We start from the raw sequence: 13390 nt of genomic DNA, 5'->3' as shown, positions 1-13390 counted from the left end.
TCAATGATACTCAGTTTGGGCCACTCAGCTCCTGACCTCATTACAGTCTTGGTCCAAACACTGACAAAAGAGATGAATTCAAGAGGTGAGGTGAGAGTGATTGCCCTTGATATCAAGGCAGCATTTGACCGAGTGTAGCATCAAGGAGCCCTAGCTAAATTGAAGTCAATGGGAATCAGGGCAAAAGTCTCCGCTGGTGGGGTGTCATATCTAGCACAAAGGAAGATGGCTGTGGTTGTTGGAAGCTAATCATCTCAGCTCTGATGTTGTCAGGGCCCATGGCCTTTGCCAGTGCCTTCAGCCATTTTTTGATATCATGTGGAGTGAATTGAATTTGCTGAAGACTGGCATCTGTGATGCTGGGACCACAGGAGGAGGCCGAGATGGATCAGCCACTCGGCACTTCTGGTTGAAGATGGTTGCAAATGCTTCAGCTTGTCTTTTGCACTAATGTGCCGGGCTTTCCCATCATTGAGGATGGGTATGTTTGTGAAGCCTCCTCCTCCTGTTAGTTGATCTCAAGGGCAATTAGGGATGGGCAATAAATGTTGGCCTTGCCAGTGATGCCCAAATCCTATGAAGCAAATTAAGAAAAATTCATGCCAGGATTACTGAAATGCACAAGTTACCTTTACCATGTAGTCACTAAGCTTAGATAATTTCATAGGTTCACCCATTTTTACTTAGTGCTGGAGGTATTTAAAATTTCATTGAAATGCGTTTTATATTGAACATTGAAAATTGAAATAATTCATTTTTTAAAAGCCACAGCTTTCAAATCCAGTCTAAGCCATAGCTTTTAAATCCATTCTAATGACTATTCAGACCTCTTTCCAAAAAAGTGCTTTTTTAACGTTCTCCCTGATGTTTACAGTTTTAGCACCAAGAGTTCTGTTGTGAATGTGGTGTAGTCCCACAGCTGACCTCCTGCCAGTATTGCCGGAGAAAAGGTTAAAAACATTATAAATGTAGTAATAAAACTGGAGAAGAAAATGATAAACCAGTAACTCAGGAGACAAATTGGGATCAAAATGCTCAGTGCTGACATAATTGCTCAAACATCAGGAATAAGGTAGGTAGATCAACTAGACCATAGCTACAACTAAATAAGAGGAGTTAAAGATAGTATTAGATCAAAGGAAGAGGCTGATCATGTTGCCAGAAATAGTAAGCCTGAGGATTGGGAGGGCAACCATAAAGGCAGGGCTAAAGCGTAGCGAGTTGAAGAGACTTAGCAGTTGGCAGGAAAAAAGACAGAAGCGCAAGGAGCGAGCCAACTGTGTAACAGCCCCGACAACCAATTTTATCTGCAGCACCTGTGGAAGAGTCTGTCACTCTAGAATTGGCCTTTATAGCCACTCCAGGCGCTGCTGCACAAACCACTGACCACCTCCAGGCGCTTACCCATTGTCTCTCGAGACAAGGAGGCCAAAGATTAAGATTAGACACAAGGCTAAGATTACTTCTTACAACATAAGTCAGAAATCATACCAGAAACCTTCCTAGTTTGCCTTGCTCCATGTCACATCATGTTGGGTTGTTACTGAAGCATCAAAGAGGTTGACAGTGGCATATTATTAATGGAGCACAACATACATTGCAGTGGACTTGATGTAACAAAACAAAAAAAAAATCAATAGCTGAATCATCACGGTCAAAATACTACATTTATCTATATATCAATTAATTGGTTTAACAGGTATGGAAAATAAAGGACCATTGGAAAACAACATTTTTCACCAATACCTATGCATTCATGCATACCCTATATTATGTGTCTTAAGCACTTTGGAGCATTTTATGACGTTAAAGATGCTATATAAATGCATGTTGCTGTTGTTGATGCTGATGTTTATTTTATTATTAATAGTCTGTCATTTCTAAATTCAAAATGATTTGAATATCAATATTGTTTTCATTTTATGAAAAGCCAAGATGTAATTAATTTACTTGCAATAAACATCATAGGCTGAAACAACTTAAAAGAAATAACAGCGACTTTGCATAGTACTTTTAAAATAGAAAGGATTCCAAGGTGCTTCAGAGGTCAAGAATGAAAAATTAGCATAAGTGAGATGCAGTAATCATAGCCATGATAAGCTTTGAAAAGATATTTAAAGGTGAGGAGAGAGGAAATGCAATAAAAGAGTTAAGGGATGGAATTCTAGGACAGCAGAAAGCATTGTCGCTGATTGTTTGACAGTGGAAGGGGGATTTACTGAAGACCAGAGTTATAAGAGAGTTAGGTACAAAGTGACAGTGCGTAAGTGTGGAGGAGGTGACAGAGGAAGGATGAGATGAAGCAGTGCAGGCATCTGTAACCAAGGATGAAGATTTTGAAATGGATATGCTTGGGGATAGGGAGGCAGATAAGACTGGGGTAAAGGGATAACAGAATAGGATGTGGGCAGTAGAATTTTGTACAGTTTTAAGCTTGGGATGCCAACAATGAGCATACTTGAAAATCTGAGTTTGAAGATGATGTGGAATGGGATTTGGCTGTGATGGAAAAGAGTTTGTGACAGAGGTGCGCAATCTAGCAGAGGTAGAAGTAAATGGTCTTGATGGTGATCAGGATATGGAGTTTGAAGCTTAGCTCTAGGTTGAGCAGGACACTGAGGTTGTGCTCATTCTTGTACAACCTCAGTGAGCAGTTAGCAAAAGAAATGGATTCAGAAACAAGCATTTAGAGATTTGGCAGCATCTACATAAGATGGCTTTGGTTTTTATAGTGCTGAATTGGAGGAAATTCTGGCTCATCCATGACTTAATGTTGGACATGCAGTCTGACAGCATTAAGGTCATGGAATCAAGGGAAGTGGAGGCAAGGTAGACCTTATATATGCTCCTTATGGTATGACTGAGGAACAGTATGTAAATGAGGAAAAGGAGAATACTGAGGATGGAAACCTGGGGAAAGAGACAACACCATTTATTGGAGATGCTGAGGCTGCACTTGAGCCATACACAGGCAATCCAGGGAATAGTGCAAGATGGTGTGATCATCTGGCTTTCATAAGAAGAATGACACAGTAACAAAGACAAAAAAGTGTTCAAAGTTTTATTCTTTCATGTTATGCAAAATCAACTGTCAAGAAAGAATAATGAAGGAGTAAAATAATGTATTTTTTAAAACTCTAGATTTTGTCCTACAGCTCTAGCTATCCTATCACACCATTCTATAGTTTCTCTGCTATCTCCCCTCATGCCCTCTCCAAGCTCATCGTGTCCATGAGACCCACCTCCTGCTCCCTCGACCCTATTCCCACTAAACTCTGACCACCCAACTTCCCTTCCTGGCTCTCATGGTAGCTGATATTATTAATGGTTTTCTGACTTCAGGTATTGCCCAACTCTCCTTAAAATCAGCTGCAATTACCACCCCCCCCCCCCCCGCCCCCCACCAAAAACAAACCCTTGACCCTACTGTCTTTGCAAACTACTGCCCCGTCTCCAACCTCCCTTTACTCTCCACAGTCTTTGAACTTTTTGTCGCCTCCACAAATCTGTGCCCATCTTTCTCAGAACTCCACCTTTGAATCCCTACAATCGGGTTTCTGCCCCTGCCACATTATCGAAATGGCTGCTCTTATCAAAGTCACAAATGACATCCTGTGTGACTATGTTAAAGGTAAACCACCTTCCTCATCCTTCTCAACCTGTCTGCAGCCTTTGAAATGGTTGACCTCACCATCCTGCTTTGAAGCCGTTCCATTGTCATCCAACTGATTGGGACAGCACTCATCTGGTTCCATTCTTCTCCATCAAATCGTAGCCAGAGAATCACCTGCAATGTCTTTTGTTCCCACTCCCGCATCATTAACCCTGGTGTTCCCCCAAGGATCTATCCTTGGACTCCTCCTATTTCTCATCTACATGCTGCCTGTCAGGGACATCATCTGAAAACCAGTCAATTTTCACAAGCACGCTGATAACACCCAGCTCTACCTCACATCCTACCTCTCTCGACACTTCCACTGCCTCTAAAATTTTCAGACTGGCTCATCTCTTTGACAGCTAGTACTGGATGAACAGAAATTTACTTTGTAAACTATTGGGAACACCAAAGCCACTATCTTTGGTCCCAGCAAAAAACACTGTCTCCTAGCCACTGACTCCATTACTCTCTCTGGCAACTGTCTGAGGCTGAACCAAACTGTTTACAACCTTGATGTCACATCCACTCCATCACAAAGACCACATACTTCCACCTCCATAATATCGCCCGATTCTGTTCCTACCTCAGCTCATCTGCTGCTGAAACCCTCATGACTTTGTCAGCTCTGGACTTGACTCCTGAGCAGCTTCCCACATTCTATCGTCTGAAAACTTGAGGTCACCCAAGTTCTGTTGCCCATGTCCTAACTCATACTAAGTCCTGTTCACCCACCACCCCTGTACTCGCTGACCTACACTGGCTCCTGGTTAACCAATGCCTCGAATTTAAAATTCTCATTCTTGTTTTCAAATCTCCCTCTGGCCTCGCCCCTCCCTATCTCTGTAATCTGTGCTCCACTCATTCTGGCCACATGGCCATCCCCAATTTTATTTAGATCATAGAATGATACAGCTGTGCTGACCAACAACCACCCATTTATACTAATCCCATATTTTCTACCATATCCCCACCACCTACCTACACTAGAGGCAATTTACCATGGCCAATTTACCTATCAACCTGCAAGTCTTTGGCTGTGAGAGGAAACCAGAGCAGCTGGTGGAAACCAACACAGTCACAGGGAGAACTTGCAAACTGCACACAGGCAGTACCCAGAATTGAACCCAGGTTGCTGGAGCTATGAGGCTGCAGTGCTAACCACTGCGCCACTTGTTTCACCATTGGTGCCATGCCTTCAGTTGCCAGAGCCCGAAGCTCTGGAATAACCTGCCTAAACCTCTCTGCTACTCTTTCCTTCTTTAAGATGCTCCTTAAAACCTACCTCTTTGTCATCAGCTCTAATATCTGCTTATGTGTTTGGGTGTCAAATTTTCTTTTATAACTCTCCTGTGAAACATTTTCAGACATTTTACCGCATTAAAGCTGCTATATAAATACAAGTTGTTGTTCTGTAGTGGATTATAATCCTAGCAACTTTTTGGGAAATAAAGGGGGACCAACTTACTTGCAGTTGAGGTAACACCACCGTATGTAAGAAATTAGTTATGCAAATTCAAAACAGTATCAATATTGGAAACACCCATTGGATTTTTAGATTTGTTGGAATTGGTCCAAAGTCTCTCACAGTAAAGATATGACTATTGGAGTGAGGTGAAGATAGTTCTCCCCTTAACTGGGACAGAGGTATCTCGCTAACTTCTGGTCTTCTATTCGAGGATTTAAGGTAAGTGCTACTTTAATAATTGATGGATATCCTACTTAAATATTTTACTGGAACAGTATTTAGATTTAAAAATTGGATTCTCTACCAGAAATAAGATTGTATTTTTTTTTCTAGAACTATTAGCATTGACTGTCTCACCAAGTATGAATTGTATGTTCTGTTCTCCTCAGATAATCACTCTCAAGTTAAGCTTGAGAAAGACAGATCCCAAAGTCACTTAAATGGGTCTGTACTACTGATCTACCTCTGCCTAAAGGAAAGGAACCAGCTGAGAATATTACCATTCTTCATTAAGCCTTTTCAACAAGTTTCAGCCAGATTATAATAACCTGAATATTATGAGGTCTGGGAATCTTTCCTCAGTAATGTACCACCCAACCAAAGTGTGTACAGAGATAGGTTCACGAGTTACCAAAAAACGGGATGGTGGGGGGCGGGTGGGGGCGTAAAATGGAGTGGGAGGCTCAGGGGGCCCTTCCTGACCCGCTCCCGCCTCTGTCACCATTTTATGCGAGGCGGCAACGGCGACAAAAGCAAGCCCACCTGCCCCAGGCCAATCAAGGCCCCTAAGTGACCAGTTAACAGCCATTTAAGGATCACCGCCCGCTGCCACGGGGCTTTTACCGTTGGCAGGCGGGCAGCCCAGGCCCGTGAAAAGCCGCCTGTTAAAAGGAGGCAGCTTTCTGACCGCTTGGGGAGGTGCCCACATGAGCAGGCACGCTGTGCCTGACGGAGGGCCGTTCCTAATGCCCCAACCACCCCCAACATCCAACATGCCCCCGTCCCTCCAATCAACCACCCTTGCTTTGCCAGGGCCTGACCGATCACCCCCCGGTGAGGCCCCAAAAACTTGCCTTTTCCCGGGGCTGTCCTTCCTCTTCTTCGCGAAGCTGGGTTGCAGTCCCAGCAGTGCCACCAGGAGTGGACTAAGAGCTTCCGACCCGCTGATTGACCGGCAGCTCTATTAGGTGAGACTTCCTGCCTCAATGAGTTGGAAGTCCCGCCTCAGACCAATTAAGGGCCTGGGGACCATAAAATCCGGACTGGATCCCCAGGCCAGGCGGAGGCGGGATTGGCACCAACTTTTCGGTCAGTGGACGGCTCCTGTCTGAGGGTAAAATTCCAGCCTATGTGAGAGAATATAATATCGAAATTATATAGAAGTTTATTAAAGAACTGAACATGCAATTCACAGTTAGTAAGACAGTCAATCGCAATGTTATTGTTCTCGGAAAGGAAAGAAAATGCAACTATATTTCTAGTAGAGAATCCAATATTAAAATCTAAATATTGTTGCGGTAAAATATTTAAGTAGGATATCCATCAATTATTAAAGTAATGTATACCTTAAATCCTTGAATAGAAGACTACAAAGTTAACGGGATACCTCTGTCCCAGTTAAGAGGAGAACTATCTTCACCTCACTCCAATAGTCATATCTTTACTGTGAGAGACATTGGAGCAAGACCAACAAATCTAAAAATCCAATGTTTTCTTCCAATATTGATACTGTTTTGAATTTGCATAACTAATTTCTTACCAAGGGGGTGTTACCTTAACTGCAAGTAAATTTGTCCCCTTTTATTTCCCAAATAAGGCTATATAACTACGCAAGGTCTGTCCTCTTTAATTCCTAAGAAAGGCTAGCTGCGAGTGTCATGCAGATCAATGTTTCATGAGTCATCTAACTGTGTTTCGAGATTACAATTCAGATTTTGGGTTTGTTTAATTCTGTCAAAATTTCAGTTGACTGTGGTTTAAGGCTGTCAGCCTTAAACCATCTTATCAATTATTACACTATGGTAGCTTTTGTGACAGTTTGTAAAACAGTGTTATCAATGATTTACCATGTTGTGAAACTTGTGACATTTGGGAGTCAATCCTCTGTATCAGAAGCTCCCTTTACGGTTCTTGTATGAGGCAAGCATGTTGACTGAGGCTTTTAGTATTATGGAGATGAACTTTTTTAACCATTTAGGAAGATGGACCCTTTTAAAATGTTTTAATCACTAATTCATAGGAAAATAATGTTTTTAACCTTATAACCCATCATTATGACTGGATTCCTTCACAGTTTCTTCCTCTGCTCCCTTTCCCCTGTAATAATTTGCTCTAACTCATACATATATTTCAAAAAAATTAAAAATATCTGGTAACCTGAGATGAACTGGGATAGTTTCATTTAATTTTAATTTAATTTTTCAGGGTGGTGCAGTGGTTAGCACCGCAGCCTTATAGCTCCAGTAACCCAGGTTCGGTTCTGCGCTCTGCCTGTGTGGAATTTGCAAGTTCTCCCTGTGACTGTGTGGGTTTCCGCTGGGTGCTCCGGTTTCCTCCCGCAGCCAAAGACTTGCAAGTTGATAGGTAAATTGGCCATTGTAAATTGTCCCTTGTGTAGGTAGGTGGTAGGAAAATGGTGGGGATGTGATAGAGAATATGGCATTAATGTAGGATTAGTATAAATGGGAGGTTGTTGGTCAGCACAGACTTGAAGAGCTTGTTTCAGTGCTGTATCTCTCTATGACTAGTTTTAGTGTGAAAGGAATTTAGGGAGCAGAATTTTTGGGGTGCATTCAGGAGAGCTTTTTTGCTCAGTTTTTGGCAAGTCCAACAAGAGAGGGGGCAGTTTTAGACTTAGTTTTAGGAAATGAAGATCAGCGGGTGGAAGGAGTGGAAGTGGGAGAGCTTTTTGGTGGTAGTGATCATAATTCAGTCAGTTTTAACATAATTATGGAAAAGGACAGAGATAGAACAGGAGTTAGAGTTCTCAATTGGGGCAAGGCCAATTTTACTAAACTGAGGAGTGATTTAGTGAAAGTGGACTGGAAACAGCTACTTGAAGGTAAATCAGTGTCAGAACAGTGGGAGGCATTCAAAGGGGAGATTGAAGGGGTTCAGGGTAAACATGTTCCCACAAAGAAAAAGGGTTAAGCGGCCAAATCTAGAGCTCCATGGATGTCAAGGAGCCTACAGGGCAGAAAATGAAAGCTTATGTCCAACACCGAGAACTCAATACTACAGAAAGCCGAGAGGAGTATAGAAATTGGAGGGGGGAAATCAAAAAGGAAATTAGGAAAGCAAAGAGACGGCATGAAAGAATATTGGCAAGCAAAATCAAGTTGAACCCAAAGATGTTTGATCAATACTTTAAGAGTAAGAGGATAACTAAGGAAAGAGTAGGGCCCATAAAAGACCAAAAAGGTAACCTATGTGTAGGAGCGGAAGATATTGGTATGGTTCTTAATGAATACTCTTTGCACCTGTCTTCACAAAAGAGGGGTATGATGCAGATATTGTAGTTAAGGAGGAAGAGTGTGAAGTATTGCATGTGATAAACATAGGGAGAGAGGAAGTATTAATGGGATTAGCATTGTTGAAAGTTGATAAATCACCAGGGCCAGATGAAATGTATCTTAGGCTGTTAAAGGAAGCAAGAGAGGAAATAACAGAGGGTCTGACCATCAGTTTCCAGTCCTCACTGGATACAAGTGCTGGATACATGGTGCTGGAGGATTGGAGAATTGCTAGCATTGTAGGTCTGTTTAAAAAGGGAGCGAAGGATAGACCAAATATTTAGTTTATTTTATTTAGAGATACAGCACTGAAACAGGCCCTTCGGCCCACCGAATCTGTGCCGAGCAACAACCACCCATTTATACTAACCCTACAGTAATCCCATATTCCCTATCACCTCCCTACACTAGGAGCAATTTACAACAGCCAATTTACCTGTCACCTGTAAGTCTTTTGGATGTGGGAGGAAACCAGAGCACCCGGCGAAAACCCACGCAGACACAGGGAGAACTTGCAAACTCCGCACAGGTAGTACCTAGAATCGATCCCGGGTCCCTGGAACTGTGAGGCTGCGGTGCTAACCACTGCGCCACCCATAATTTCAGGCCAGTCAGTCTAACCTCATTAGTGTGCAAATTATTGGAATCTATTCTGAGAGACAGGATAAACTGTCACTTAGAAAGACACAGGTTAATCAAGGATAGTCAACATGGATTTGTTAAGGGAAGATCTTGTTTGACCTACTTGATTGAATTTTTTGAAGAAGTAACAAGGAAGATAGATGAGGGTAGTGCAGTTGATGTGGTCTACAATGATTTTAGCAAAGCTTTTGACAAGGTCCAACATGGCAGACTGGTTAAAAAAATAAAATCCTATGGGATCCAGCGAAGTGCAGCAAGGTGGATACAATATTGGCTCAGTGGCGGGAAACAAAGGTTAATTGTTGACGGCTGTTTTAGCGATTGGAGGGCTGTTTCCAGTGGCGTTACGCAGGGCTCAGTACTGGGTCCCCTGCTTTTTGTGGTGTATATTAACGATTTGGACAAAAATGTAGGGGGCATGATCAAGAGGTTTGCGGAGGACACAAAGATTGGCCATGTGGTAGAGAGCGAGGAGGATAGCTGTAGGCTGCAGGAAGACATTGACGGTCTGTTCAGATGAGCAGAAAAGTGGCAAATGGAATTCAACTTGGAGAAGTGTGCGGTGATGCATTTGGGAAAGTCAAACAAGGCAAAGGAATACATGATTAATGCGAAAATATTAAGAACTGTAGAGGAAGTGAGGGACCTTGGAGTGAATGTCCACAGATTCCTGAAGGTAGCAGGACATGTCGATAAGGTGGTTAAGAAGGCATATGGAATCCTTTCTTTTATTAGCTGAGGTATAGAATAAAAGAGCAGGGAGGTTATGCTGGAACTGTATAACTCATTGGTTAGGCCACACCTTGAGTATTGTGTGCAGTTCTTGTTACCTCATTACAGAAAGGATGTAATTGCACTAGAGAGGGTATAGAGGAGATTTACAAGGATGTTGCCAGGACTGGAAAAATGCAGCTATGAGGAAAGATTGGATAGGCTGTGGTTGTTCTCCTTGGAACAGAGAAAGCTGAGGGGAGATATGATTGAAATGTACAACATTTTGAGGTGCTGGTAGAAAAATTAGAGGGGAGATGAGGAAAAGCTTTTTCACCCAGAGGATGGTGAGGTCTGGAACTCACTGCCTGAAATGGTATTTGAGGCAGAGACCCTCAACTCATTCAAAAGGAGTCTGGGTATGCACCTCAAGTGCCGTAATCTGCAGGGCTACGGACCAAATGCTGGAAGGTGGGATAAGAACAGATGGATCGTTTTTTTGGCTGGCACAGACACAATGGGCCAAGTGGCCTCTTTCTGTGCCTTAAACGTTCTGTGATTTCTATGAAGGGAATGTGTCTTCCACCTTCTTTCCATTTTTGTTCCAAATTGCAGTAAGCCCCCTTCCTCCAGTTGCAAATCTCAATTGCCCCATTGCTCCCAGCCTCAAATCTTTAGTTGTTTTGTGCATAAATACCAGTTCCAGTACTATTAAGCCACAAGTACTGGTCGATGAAAGTCTTAGAATCTGTGGGAGGAATGTAACTAGGATTTTAATGCCAGCGGGAAATCCTTGCGTTTAAAAAAACGAGGAAATTCAATACACTTGAAGTCCCACTTCGAGCATGTCATGAAAATCCTTTTGCAGACATGCTCATATTGTCAGCAAGGTGGCAGCAGTGGCTTGGTGTTCGTGAGCCAAAAAGCTCCTTGCCTGACGTCAAGTGCTAATGCAATTGACCAATCAGTGCTAAGATGATGGGAGGTAATTGGGTAATTGCATTTTTTCATCACAAGGAGAGAAAGAAAGTGAGTGAAACGGAAAAAACGAGTGCAAGCTGCCGCCTGTACAAAGTGTATGAGGACTTAAGACCTGACCAGAGAAGATCAACCTGGATTTAAATTTTAAAAAGTCGAAAATTATGGGCTGGAATGTCTTTCATTTGATAAGAATCGCAGGTCCTTCTGGTTAAAGGGCTTGAAGATTTGGATTTGGAACTCTTCGGGATATTTTCTCCCTCTTCGGAAAACTAATTGACGTTTTAAAGGTGTCAGCCAAAGTGATTATGTTCAGAGGAGAGATCAACTTGTAGATGGCTGTCTGGGAGCATATGCTATGTGACAGAAGCTGCAAAGAGAGCGAGGGGGGAAAGTAGAAGGATTAAGCGTGAAAAAAGAAGGGGATTTGAGGATCGTGTTTAAGGCTGTGTTCTCTCGGTGCCAAGATAGAGAGGATGAAAAAAAAGAGGAATGATGGGAATTAGATTGCTCTACAGTTGAAAAAGGTGGGGGGGGGGGGGGGGGGGGAAATAAACATCTCCGCAGTGGGCTGGGATTGAAAGCTGTGGGATACTGAAGGCTTCAGATCCGGGAAAAGGAAAAGATGAAATTCAGGATAGCAGTGGGCGATCTGATCTGTGACATGAGATGATAGAAAGAAAGGGAGGAATTAAAAGGCTGCAAAGGAAAAAAAATCTTACCGCACTGCTTTGTGATTGGAAAATATAATCAGCGCGGTGGAGGAGAAAAAGTTATTCTGGGAGTAACATTTTTATTTGTTCTTTAAAAAAGAGGCTTGTTGGGATTCAGAAATGAGCGGCTCGGATCACACGTTAAAAGATCTTGATTGATTGGGTAGAAGAAATCTAGTTGTATGGTGACGCTTTTGAGTTTGGAAAGAAGAAATGAATATTTTTATTTAACAACAAAAAATAGGCTGAACGGAAAAAGTGGCGATCGCAAGAAAAGGACGGAGTGAATGAAGAACGTTCCTTTTGGATATTTCTGGGGGGAAATGCCTTGGCGGAAATTGATTTGAAACTGCAGATGTGCATTTTTGCTGAGACGAGAGAAAAATCTGGGAACTAAAAAGAAGATCGGGAAACGGGACCAGGGGAAAATAATCTGTGAGTTGGGCTCGATCTTTCTGTTACTGAATTTATTTATTTTTTAAATAGATTCCCTCCCCCAAAGGGAAATTGGGAAAAAAAGAGAGAAGTTTCAATTTCCAACCTTTCATGCTTGGTTAGGGTTTGAGAGCTAAGGTGCGGGATGGAGGGGGTTCACTTTCCTCTCTGGGAAGCCGCTGGTTTACTGCAGTTTCCTAATGAGCTGCAGATAATGAGACTGTAGGCTGTGCGAAAGCCGGCGTTTAACTCTCTTATCGCTGTTACTACACATAGGCGCCAACTCAAGCTCTCTGTCCTACCATAAAGCGTAAATGAAACAAAACCGCTTTGCATTCATTCGGCTTTCCAGTCAACACAAATGAGATGCCTCGGGTTATTAAGATGTTGTTTCATTTTGTTGATGTATTCCTAATATTTTGGAGGTTTCTTATGCGCGGGCATATTTTTGTACTGATGGGAATTAAACATGCGCCTGCTGTGATGTGAATTGTAAGGTGTGTGTGTGTATTTGAAGGATGAACTGCGATAAACGGTTGAGTTCCAAAATACCATTACAGCACTTAGCCTTCAGCATTTTCCGATGAATTCGCAGCAACAATCGAACGGAGAGTTTCTTTTATCACTCCTAACACTGGAATATTTTCAATTTGTTTCGTGGTGATACGATATTTGTACTCAATTTGAAATAAGCCATAATCCTATAATATTGGCAATGCAAGCACCTGACACTGTATCAAATATTAGTGGTCATCGTGAATTTTCGTTCAGTTTACTTGGACATTGGAAGGAGTTCTAGATCAGTCTGGAAGACGTATGGGGAAGGAATACTAATAAAAGGCCTTCATTGTCATTGGTCATGCTCTCTAGTTAATTAAGAACGTACCAGTCCTCCAGAAAGGTATGCCGTTTGTCCGAATTCCTAGCCACAAATAATTCTTTTGTGTTTCTAGGATTATGTTGGTAATGAGGAAATGAACAACACTAATACGCGTTTTTTTACCTCATCAACTTTCCAAGTGTTCAGGATTGAGAATGGGATTAACACTTTGTTAGGAAGTAGCGTGTACGTCATAAACTGTGATTTGTGACTAAATGTATTATTAGGAAATATTGAGGTCGTCATCTATGCAGAGGGAAAGATTGGATATTACTGTAATATTTGGCAATAATTAATCATATTTGACAATAGTTAATCATATTTGACAGTTCAGCTCATGAGATTCTAATGCAATGAAATAAAATTTATTATACTTTTAAATATTTAAATAATATA

At 42.1% G+C, this 13390-nt stretch overlaps 1 protein-coding gene across 1 annotated transcript in view; it reads left to right on the top strand.

Moving 5' to 3' along the window:
* The first annotated feature begins 11017 nt into the window (after nt 1-11017).
* lrrc4ca (leucine rich repeat containing 4C, genome duplicate a) overlaps nt 11018-13390 on the top strand; it is a 119386-nt gene continuing 117013 nt past the window's right edge. The window contains exons 1-2 of the mRNA XM_068046899.1: nt 11018-11256; nt 11924-12114. The gene's annotated coding sequence lies outside the window, so the exon portion shown is untranslated. The remainder of the gene's footprint in view (nt 11257-11923; nt 12115-13390) is intronic.

Source organism: Heterodontus francisci, chromosome 14 (assembly GCF_036365525.1).
Source record: "Heterodontus francisci isolate sHetFra1 chromosome 14, sHetFra1.hap1, whole genome shotgun sequence".
NCBI lineage: Eukaryota > Metazoa > Chordata > Chondrichthyes > Heterodontiformes > Heterodontidae > Heterodontus > Heterodontus francisci.
Note: the sequence above shows the minus strand (reverse complement) of the source record. Positions and strands in the feature narration are given on the sequence as shown.